We start from the raw sequence: 11,305 nt of genomic DNA, 5'->3' as shown, positions 1-11,305 counted from the left end.
CCATGTGTGCCATTAATTTTTACCCTTTGACATTGATCTTGTAGTTTGAACCACTTTTAGAGAATTTTCCAATATTTTTTTTTTCTCAGGCATTCCTTTATTTCAATAACCTTGTCAGCAAAATACAATTGATCATTGAGTCAAATCAATCAATCACCAGAGGGGGCGCTCCGATTGAGCGGATTGTAAAAACGCCCTCTGATGAGAGATTGGAGTCAAATGCTGACTGACGTTTTTCATACTAATTATAGTCCATTATTATACCCCCCGCTTGAAAAGCAGGAGGGTATATAGTAATTGGTATGTCCATCCGTCCGTCTGTTACGCTTTGGGGTAGCCATCTCTTATCCGCAACTCCTCTCATATCACTGAATGAAATTTGATGAAACTTTCACAGAATCTTTATTACATATTGCTATTGTGCACCTCCTATTTTTTATTTTGATCTGACACGTATTTTGGGTTTCCCACAACAAAACATGGCCACTCACAATTTATTCATATGGGAGGCGGGGGTATCATTTAGGGAGCTCATTGCTCACAGTGCCTCCAGTTTATATACTGAATTGACGACGGTTTTTTCCAATATTTTCCGAACATGATAAGCACACGGCGGGTGTGACAGGTCGGCAGGGGATGCCCACTTCTCTATGGCACCTGATCCCACCTCATGTTTCGGAGGCCCGTGTTTGCTCTGTTCCTATTTTTCATTGTTCATTGGCCTTTTGAGCTTGAATACTGTTCGTTATATTATACATATGATACAATATTACATTATACATTTCATTCAACATGTTTTCAAATATTTTTACTTTTAATTGTAAATTAAATTTACATGAACCTGAATTCAGCTTATCTTGTAACACTTACAGCTATTCATTACTCATCTCTACTGTCTTAAAGACATAAGATTTTAAAATCGGGATATTCTGTTTTCTTGTATTCCTGACAATTAGTTATCGCTCTTTGAACAAATGGGGTAATATTCCACCTTTTCCCCAGTGGTAAGATTAACCAGCTTCACTTCCTTTTCGCTTAAAAAGTCATTTTTTTCACATTTTCCCGTATAAATGCATTAGTTTTACACTCGATCATTATCTCTTTAAAGGAAAGATGTCTTTTTCTTGGGAATAAATCGGTGACAACTGTTTCCTTATCCCAGAGGCTGTTTTTTTCTATGTTTATATTTCACGCCTTCCATTAAAAAAATCGGGACTTGTACTCATGTGACATTCATTCGACACAAATTTAAAAGAACATTTCCTTGATCATTGTGTTGTTATATCAGCTTTTGTTATTTTTGTCTGGTGTAATGTTAAGTCTGTAGATCGGGAGATTATATGATTCACGATTTGTGAGAAAAGTATAATGCGATTTAACGACAGAAATGACTTATTCAAAATTATAATCTAGATTTCTAAACCACAAAGTTTAAATAACTGATCAAATTGTCAAAAATACAGTCTTTAACAATAGAAGATATCATCAGGGAAGGTACTTGTAACTACACGTAAGGAAAATAAAAATACAATCTGATGTAATTAATGTTGATACTAAGTTCTATTGACTTAGACTGACCGTTTTGCAACAGAGAAAATTTTCGCTCCATTTTCTTTGTTCTCTCTATCGGTCTTGTATATGTATTATATAACAAGGAGATGATTATGATTTTTAAAAATAAAATAATCAGTTGACAGTATTGTAAAATATGCTAGCGGTAGAACTGTACCTTTCTTTGAGAACATTTGGACAGATGCTGTTCTACAGCAAACATATACAAAAGTAAAAAAAAAAAAAAGGGATAATATTCTATGATATTATTTAAAGCTCTACCTTAGTATTCTAATGAAATATATGGAAATAACGAACAATGTTCAAGCTCAAAAGTTCATCAAACAACACAAAATTGGAGCATAGCTAAAACGGACCTCTAAACATCAGAAGTGGGATCAGGTGCCAAGGAGGAGTGAGTCCTCTATCCAATGGAGGAGAGAACATCTCCTGTCGACCGGTCACACCTGTCGTGTGCTCCTTGTTATGATCAAGACATAACGGGAAAATCCGTTCTGTGTGTGAATAATGGCTTAAAAATGAGAATGGAAAACGTCAGTCAGCATTTGACGTAATAATAAATTGTAAGTTTTAAATATTTTTAATATCTCAAACAACCAAAATGAATTTGACTTACCATATCTATATTGGATTCTGAAACTTCATAAAAATCCTTACTAACAAAGATACATAGCAGGTTCCAGTAAATGTTCAACCAAGCATTTTTCTTTACTCCTCACTAAGATAATAATAGAAGTAGAGGAGAAACTTAAAGAGTATTGTCCAACAATATATCCGAGAAGCAGTGTAAATCAAATGTTGATACTTAAAAATCAAAGCATGTTTTGGATAATTTGAAATCACAGGATTTTGTAATAAAAAGCATAAAAACTCGCGATTCTTCAACTTTATGTACAAAACCATTCCCCACGATAAAATAAAGTTCAGGCCTTTTGATATCATTGACAGCTGCTTTTTCAATAAAAATGAAAATTTACTTACCTTAATTCTTTTTACCATTTGCAAAATTATTTTGATAAAAAAAGAAGTCTGATTGTACACACAAATAACTCTGAAATTGACATCAAAAGGATGCGTAAATTTCTTATTAACAAGATCTCCGTGGTTTTGGAGACCAACCAGTCTTCCAACAATCTATTGGAATTCCCAGGGTACTGCAGTACCAATCCCCCCCCCCCCCCCTGCATTACCAGACCTATTTTTGTATTAATATGAAGCATTTGTACAAAAACTTATACGTGAAAAGAAGAAAACATTTGCTGTGGCCCTCAACTCGACATTTAGATATATCGACGAAGTATTGTCATTTAACAATGGTTATTTCCATTCTTATATACATGTATGTAGATACAATAAACCCTGGTGAGCTTGAGATAAAAGATACCACAAAGTCTGACTCATCTGTTTCATGTTTGAATATTTACTTGAGAAAGACGTTAATTGTAATATACACTGTAACATTCAAACTCTTTGATAAAGGTGATGACTTTAACTTTTTAATCGTCAACTTCCCTTACTTTTGCAGCAATACCTTCAACAACAGCATACGGAGTTTATTGTTTACACATTGAATTGACGATGGATTTTCCGTTATTTCCCGATCATGACAAGGAGCACACGGGGGGGGGGGGGGGGGGGGAGAACGGTCGGCAAGGGATGCCCACTCCTCCATGGCACCTGGTCCCACCTCTGATGTTTTGGAGGTCGGTGTTTGCTCTCTTCTATGCAGGTGATGAAGGTATATTGCTGCATAAGTTAGGGAAATTGACGATTGAAAAGTTTAAGCCATCACGTTTACCATTAGGCTTGTACTCTCAACGTCTTTTCAAGAAAAATATCTAATTTTGATACAAATGTGTCAGATTCTGTGGTATTTTATTTCATTTCAAGCTCGAAATAAGAATGGGAATAACCATTGTTAAATGACAGTACGTATATCTAGATGTCGAGTTGAAGGCCACTGCAAATGTTTTCTTCTTTTCACTTATAAGATTTTGGACAAATTCCGCTTCACATGAATACAAAAATAGATCTACATGTACTTGTAACGTGTCGCAATTGGACCCTGGGAATTCCAATAGATTGTTGGAAGACCTGGTCTCCAAAAATCCACATAGACAGAAACTCAAGTATCTTTTGAATATCAATTCAAAGTAATTGTGTGTATAATCAAAACGTTTTTTAACAAAATAATTATGCAAATGACTATTGATGAGGTAAGTTAATTTCCAAGTTCGATTTTTATTGAAAAAGCAGCTGTCGATTGTGTACATTAAGTTAAATTGAAGTCTTTAGCTTTTTTGCTGCTGATTTTGGTAAAATTTTGCGATTTCAAATTTGCAAAAGTTCCTTGGATTTTTTTAGCATCTACATCTGATTTACACCACTTCTCGAATATATTGTTGCACAGTACTCTTGCAGTTTCTCCTTCACTACTATTAATATTGTAGCGAGGAGTAAAAAAAGAGGCTTTGTAGAACATTTACTGAAACCCACTATATGTAACTTTGTAAGGATTTTTATGAATTTTTGTATTCCACTGTACATATGGTAACCCATGCTTCTTGTATTGTAAAGATTTTTGATTTTGCTCTTTTGTGTCTCCCTTTGACATACTTTTCAAGAGAAAGGACTCTTTTATAAAGGTGAGTTTGGTTCAATGGAAGCACAATCATTTTTGATCAAAAATCTTTCCGTGATTTAATGAAAAATATAAAATATATGCGTGATATTTTCTATGCCCCCAGAATCGTAAATAGTTTTTACCCTTTCTATCTCCTGTCTGTTTGTTTGTCTGATTGTCCGCAAAAACTTAATTACCCTTAATTTTTTGATTGGTTCAAGCTATGCCATTCATAATTTACTTTTACGTGTATATTTCTTGTGACAAGCCTTTCTTTGGGTACCAACGTTTTTGACATCTTGACCTTTGAGTTTGACCCAAAATTGCGCAAGAATTTACACAATTTTAATATTGGTCATGAATTCTGAAAAGTTGGCCCCAGAGCTTTCATACTTCACATGTGTATATAAGATCTTTTCCATGGATAGAAACATTTTTGACTTTGACCTTTGAGTTTGACTCACTTGTAAAGAAAATTAACCTTGAAAATAATTTTGGAACAATTTGTATAAATGCCTTAATATTTCACAAGTTTATTCCATGTGACAAGGCCTTCCTCTGGATGACAACAATTTTGGCCTGTATTTCATTTATTGATCTATTCGTATTTAAATAGATAAAAAGCAATTGGTTGCTACAGCCTGTCTAATTAAATATACAGTACTACGGATTGTTTTAGAGCTGAGCTATCGACCTTTCTGCACCACAACTCAATAAATTTATATGACGACTTTCTTAAACAAGAAAAGGCTTATGTGGTGTTCTTTATTATTAATTATCTGAGATAATTATCTAAGATTATAAATATGATACTAAAGTCCGGGGTGTCTAGTATACGCCTCGGTAATGGGGAACAAGAGAAATTGACCCTGAAATACGTCACAACAGTGTACTTAAGGACCCTCCACAAAATGAACAGACCATACAAAGATATCTATATAATTACGATTAATATTGGACTGTCGAACCTAAATATAAACTTTGAAAAATCATTGCATAGATTCTTTGAACATTTATATTTAAAGGTACAGGTTTTAAAGAGAAGTATAGAAGTAAAGACGTAAAGAACACGTAGAAGATTTGATAAAATACCAGTATAAACATACAGGGACATCTCCCCTGTCCCGAACAAGACACCATTATACCCGTCAGTCGGAACAGTACCATTTAGTCTGTTATGTTGTGGAGTTGACACATAACGGACTCTAGGTGCCTGCGACAGGTGTATCAATTTACCTCAGTTGGGGACTTCTGGAACGTGGTTCGAACCTACAGCCTTACACAACTACCTGTACCCCAAACCATGCAAACCTAGATGAAAGGCGAATTGTGGTTCAAGGGTCTGTTACAGTCCGGTTAACAATTTTCAAAATGTTAATTGTCATGAGCTATGTCTATTTTAGCTTTGTTTATCTGAGCTGTGTCTATTTGAGCTTTGCCTATCTGAGCTTTGTCTATTTGAGCTGTGTCTATTTGTGCTGTGTCTATTTGAGCTGGGTCTATTTGAGCTCTGTGTATTTTAGCTTTGTCTATCTGAACTGTGTCTATTTGAGCTTTGTCTATCTGAGCTGTGTCTTTTATGTGGTGTCTATTTCTGCTGTGTCTTTTGAGATGTGTCTATTTGTGCTGTGTCTATTTTAGCTTGGTCTTTTTGAGCTTTGTCTATTTGAGTGTCTTTTGAGATAAGTCTTTTGAGCTGTATCTATTTATGCTGTGTCTATTTGTGAGGTGAATATTTGTATTTTGTCTATTTGTGCTGTGTCTATCTGAGCTGATTCTATCTATGTGTCGTGTCTATTTGAGCTGTGTCAATTTGTGTCGTGTCTATTTGAGCTGTGTCTATTAGAGTTCTGTCTATTTGTGCTGTTTCTTTTTGATATGTGTCTATTTGAGCTCTGTGTGGTGTTTATTTCTGTCGTGTCTATTTGTGTTGTGTCTATTTATGTTTTGTCAATTTGTGCTGTGTCTATGTGTGCTGTGCCTATCTGAGATGTGTCTATTTTTAAGATTTGTCTATCTGAGTTGTGTTTTTTTTAGCTGTGTATATTTGTGTTCTGTCTATTTTAGCTTTGTCTTTTTGAGCTGTGTCTATTTGAGCTCTGTATATTTGTGCTGTGTCTATTTGAGCTGGGTCTATTTGAGCTCTGTGTATTTTAGCTTTGTCTATCTGAACTGTGTCTATTTGAGCTTTGTCTATCTGAGCTGTGTCTTTTATGTGGTGTCTATTTCTGCTGTGTCTTTTGAGATGTGTCTATTTGTGCTGTGTCTATTTTAGCTTGGTCTTTTTGAGCTTTAAAGTCTATTTGAGTGTCTTTTGAGATAAGTCTTTTGAGCTGTATCTATTTATGCTGTGTCTATTTGTGTGGTGAATATTTGTATTGTGTCTATTTGTGCTGTGTCTGTCTGAGCTGATTCTATCTATGTGTCGTGTCTATTTGAGCTGTGTCAATTTGTGTCGTGTCTATTTGAGCTATGTCTATTAGAGTTCTGTCTATTTGTGCTGTTTCTTTTTGATATGTGTCTATTTGAGCTCTGTGTGGTGTTTATTTCTGACGTGTCTATTTGAGTTGTGTCTATTTATGTTTTGTCAATTTGTGCTGTGTCTATATGTGCTGTGCCTATCTGAGATGTGTCTATTTAAGATTTGTCTATCTGAGCTGTGTTTTTTTTAGCTGTGTCTATTTGAGCTGTGTATATTTGTGTTCTGTCTATTTTAGCTTTGTCTTTTTGAGCTGTGTCTATTTGAGCTCTGTGTATTTGTGCTGTGTCTATTTGAGCTGGGTCTATTTTAGCTCTGTGTATTTTAGCTTTGTCTATCTGAACTGTGTCTATTTGAGCTTTGTCTATCTGAGCTGTGTCTTTTATGTGGTGTCTATTTCTGCTGTGTCTTTTGAGATGTGTCCATTTGTGCTGTGTCTATTTTAGCTTGGTCTTTTTGAGCTTTGTCTATTTGAGTGTCTTTTGAGATAAGTCTTTTGAGCTGTATCTATTTATGCTGTGTCTATTTGTGTGGTGAATATTTGTATTGTGTCTATTTGTGCTGTGTCTATCTGAGCTGATTCTATCTATGTGTCGTGCCTTTTGAGCTGTGTCAATTTGTGTCGTGTCTATTTGAGCTGTGTCTATTAGAGTTCTGTCTATTTGTGCTGTTTCTTTTTGATATGTGTCTATTTGAGCTCTGTGTGGTGTTTATTTCTGTCGTGTCTATTTGTGTTGTGTCTATTTATGTTTTGTCAATTTGTGCTGTGTCTATGTGTGCTGTGCCTATCTGAGATATGTCTATTTAAGATTTGTCTATCTGAGCTGTGTTTTTTGAGCTGTGTCTATTTGAGCTGTGTATATTTTTGTTCTGTCTATTTTAGTTTTGTCTTTTTGAGTTGTGTCTATTTGAGCTCTGTGTATTTGTGCTGTGTCTTATTGTGTGGTGTTTATTTGTGATGTGTCTATTTGAGCTGTGTCTATTTGTGCTGAGTCTTTTTGAGCTGTGTCTATTTGTGCTGTGTCTTTTTGATCTATATCTGTTTGAATTCTATTTGTGCTGTGTCTTTTTGTGTGGTGTCTATTTGTATGGTGTCTATTTGCATGGTGTCTATATGTGCTGTTACTGTTTGTGTGGTGTCTATTTGTGCTGTGTCTTTTTTCAGCTGTGTCTATTTGAGCTCTGTCTATTTGTACTGTGTCTTTTGTGTTGTGTCAATTTTGTGGTGTCTTTTTGCATGGTATATATTTGTGCTGTGTCTATTTGTGGGGTCCAAACATAAGTCAAAGAGGTTTTCTTCCGTATTAACTAGACATCTGGGCGTGCTGAGATAAATTGAGTGTTCATAATTTCTTCCATAATATGCTTAGCTCCATCTTGGGCGATTATGATACATCATGCAAACTATTTTGAATATCAAAATGACAGAAGTATAAACCAGAAATCTACGAAGGCTATTGTTTAATTCTATGCCCTCCTTTGATGACGGTCGAGGAAGGCAACTTTTGAAAGGTGCAGGCTCAACTATTCTATACATGGAGATAAATGTATACATTTTGAATGGTTAACAATTGCAAGAGCTCATATAAGTTGTGATTGCTAAAAACTGGTAGCAGCTCAAGCCTGTAGTTGTAAATAAGGCTCAAACTTCCAAGTTTGGGTCAAGAAATTCAAAAATATTAATACCAAAACAAGTTCATTTTACAATAAATACAAGTTTGAAAACTATTACAGTAAATCTCTAACACCAAAATCTCCCGAATCGTCGATTATGGGGGAATCAAAAAGCATCCTGTGCAGCTGATGCTTTGACACATAGCGAGTCTTTATGAAGATAAACTGCACGGTTCGCTCGGAAAATAGATGATTCCTAATAGCATGTCAACAGAGATGGTAATGTTATGGTAATGCAGAGAAATTACAACTCAACGCCTCATCCTCAGGAAGCCGAGAATTACCAGACTTATTGTCTCTGACTATTGTCTGTGAAAATAAAGCTTCTCTGTCATTATTCTCTGCAGTTCTATGCAGCGCGATATAATCCTGATTATCAGCGTCCCTGGCAATGCATCCGCTTAGAGGGGCTAAAATATTGATAATGTCAGGGGCGATGGAAATCGCACCTTCTTTCTTTTTTTTTTTTTGGTAAGGCATCTGTTCTAATGTTATCTAGGGGTTATCTAAGAAATTTGAGTTCACATAATTTGTAAGTTGACTAGAAGTTGTATGTCTTTGAAAAAAGAGAGTCGTAGTATGAAAATTATTTGAAATTATTTGTTATAAAAAAAAAATTAAGATTTTGATAACTCTTTTTTGGTAAATCTAATATATCCATTCGCCGTACAGAAACAGTAAAGAAACGTATATCAACTAATTTACTTACAAGGTTCTCCATTTCAAACCAAAAAAGTATATAAGAGTTATGCTGATCAAAAACCCGTCAATCATTTTTATCAATCCACTAAAAAATTCCACAAGACAACCAAGACACGTAAATAAGGGATGAATTACGTAATTTGACGATCAATATGATTTTAGCACCTGCAGAGTGTAGATATAAGGGTGACCTTATATACAGTACAGAGTGTTGACCTCACGGAGAACGCGGTGGATTCCGGTGTTGATACAGAGACGAGCGTCCTGTCACCGCGTCAATCTGAGATCGACATCTATATCCAGCAGGTGTCAGTGCGGAAAGTCAATCTCGATCCCCATCATTTACCCCGTCACTTTAATTACAGGGTTATTTATTACAGAATCAATGGAAATATTCTGCTGAATCAGAACTTGTGTTTAAATAGCTTTTTGTTCCTCATCATAAAGAAAAGGAAAGGAGCAAAGCCGTTTCTTGAACCATAATCAAATTACAGATGTATAGGTAATAAAAACGTGTTTGATCCAGCCATTGAAATCCAGGTACTTGACAAATTAATCCTACCTTGCACTTTATGTAAATATGTCAAATGTATTATGCCATATTACTAACGTTGGCCTTCGGTTCCCTTTTTATGTGATTATTCCTGGTAGCAATGCACCATTTAAACAGATTTACTCCGCATTTACTTTGGGCTGCTATTTTAACACCTATGTAACTATGCTTTAATTGTGACAGATTTATGGGTTAAAAATGTTGGCTGTAGCTTGAGGAATTTCAATATGAATTTCAGTTTAAAAATTCCATCTCGATTATAAGCAAGACTTATCTTTCTATATATATGTAGATTCGGTAAAGTTTATAGAGACAAAAATGCGGCCGCTACTCGGCGAGTACATAAATGTTGAATGTATGATACGTTAACGACAGAAGAAATGAGTTGAGCAAATTAAAATTCCATTTCAAAACATTTTTATAATGAAGTTTTATAAGGACGTTACTTAATTTGATCGTTTACATAAAGATAAATAGATTTTAGGTGGGCTACATTGAATATCAAGTTTACCAGCCATTTTAAGAATAGGATAACTGTGTGAGAGTGAATGGTTTATTGTGTACAAGCCGTTTGCGCCAATTTTCTTTAATTCCCTTGAAATGATCCGCCATAAAAAATACACGTACCAATTTTAAAAATATCAATTTTATATGTTCTTGCGTTCTCCATATAGATGAGACTCAATTAAAAATTCGTGATATACAGGTGACTGTCAAGGCCCCTGACAATTCATCTATTTCAGGGTAAACAGAAAACTCCTGCCTGATATATACCCCCCTTCTCTAAGGACACTGAATAAAAATAATGAGGACATAATTAATCTGATTGGTTTTTATCACATATTCGTTTTAATTAACATGATAAGAATGGCTTGCGATCAGATCAAAGGATAGCATAAAATCTTATAAAGGAATGTAGTGCATTCATTGAGACGGCATTTATTCGGATCACTTGAACAAGATGAAAATAAATTGTATGTTGATCAAAGCCGGTTTTTTTTTTATTTTTCTTCAAGAAAGCCTTGGATTTTCATCTTCCTGTAAGAAATGTTTCATAATTAAAAGCTTTGGACTAATATGATCAGATTTTTCACAAAAATGTTTAAAGGGGTTCCAACACCAAGGCAATTAACACCGCGATAAGTCATTCAAAGCGAGTGTAAATATCACTTATGCACTTATGCACTCAAAACAAACATGGAAAGCATGTCTTACAGACGAAGTTTAAGTGGAGCTCTTCAACGCCGATCAAACGCTTGGTATTAATCTTCATCATAAAAACGCTTCAAAGAATATGACGACTTTCAAATTCTCTTGTCCACCCTGATCCTTACCGGAAACAACTAATTATGTTACAGAAGGCGACAAATGTTCCAGCCTGGCTCTGTACATTGTATATCTCGGCTTTTCAGTCTCGAGTGTCTCTTGAAGTAATCACTACTTCGGTCTTGCAATTAGAACACAAAGCAATTAAGAGAAAATGCAAGATATCATTCATTTTGACCAGAGACATATAAAACCGACCTTTGCAGACTTGGTTTTAACAAAGAACTGTGGTCCCCCACTTTCGGTGTCTTAGTGGTAATGCACATTAGAAATATGAACGTCCTGTTTCTTCTCATTCAAAAGTTATCAAGGTTAAAGTTTTTGTGACAGACAGACAGACGAATTAGATTTAATGTCCCTCTGGTTTCGCGAAAGT

The sequence above is a fragment of the Saccostrea cucullata genome, unplaced genomic scaffold (genome assembly GCF_032062105.1).
Source record: "Saccostrea cucullata isolate Sc308-1 unplaced genomic scaffold, CSIRO_AGI_Scuc_v1 ctg11362, whole genome shotgun sequence".
Lineage (NCBI taxonomy): Eukaryota > Metazoa > Mollusca > Bivalvia > Ostreida > Ostreidae > Saccostrea > Saccostrea cuccullata.
The sequence above is the reverse complement of the archived record's forward strand: the minus strand, read 5'-3'. Positions refer to the sequence as shown.